Raw genomic sequence first — 532 nt, forward strand, 5'->3', positions numbered from 1 at the left:
AAAGGAAAGGAAAGGAAAGGAAAGGAAAGGAAAGGAAAGGAAAGGAAAGGAAAGGAAAGGAAAGGAAAGGAAAGGAAAGGAAAGGAAAGGAAAGGAAAGGAAAGGAAAGGAAAGGAAAGGAAAGGAAAGGAAAGGAAAGGAAAGGAAAGGAAAGGAAAGGAAAGGAAAGGAAAGGAAAGGAAAGGAAAGGAAAGGAAAGGAAAGGAAAGGAAAGGAAAGGAAAGGAAAGGAAAGGAAAGGAAAGGAAAGGAAAGGAAAGGAAAGGAAAGGAAAGGAAAGGAAAGGAAAGGAAAGGAAAGGAAAGGAAAGGAAAGGAAAGGAAAGGAAAGGAAAGGAAAGGAAAGGAAAGGAAAGGAAAGGAAAGGAAAGGAAAGGAAAGGAAAGGAAAGGAAAGGAAAGGAAAGGAAAGGAAAGGAAAGGAAAGGAAGAGGGAGGGGAAGGAGGAGGAGGAGGAAGAGGCGGAGGAGGAGGAGGAGGAGGAGGAGGGGTGGGAGGAAGGGAGGAAGGCGGGAGGGAGGAAGGGGCGGCCCCG

The sequence above is a fragment of the Taeniopygia guttata genome, chromosome 3 (genome assembly GCF_048771995.1).
Source record: "Taeniopygia guttata chromosome 3, bTaeGut7.mat, whole genome shotgun sequence".
Taxonomy (NCBI): domain Eukaryota; kingdom Metazoa; phylum Chordata; class Aves; order Passeriformes; family Estrildidae; genus Taeniopygia; species Taeniopygia guttata.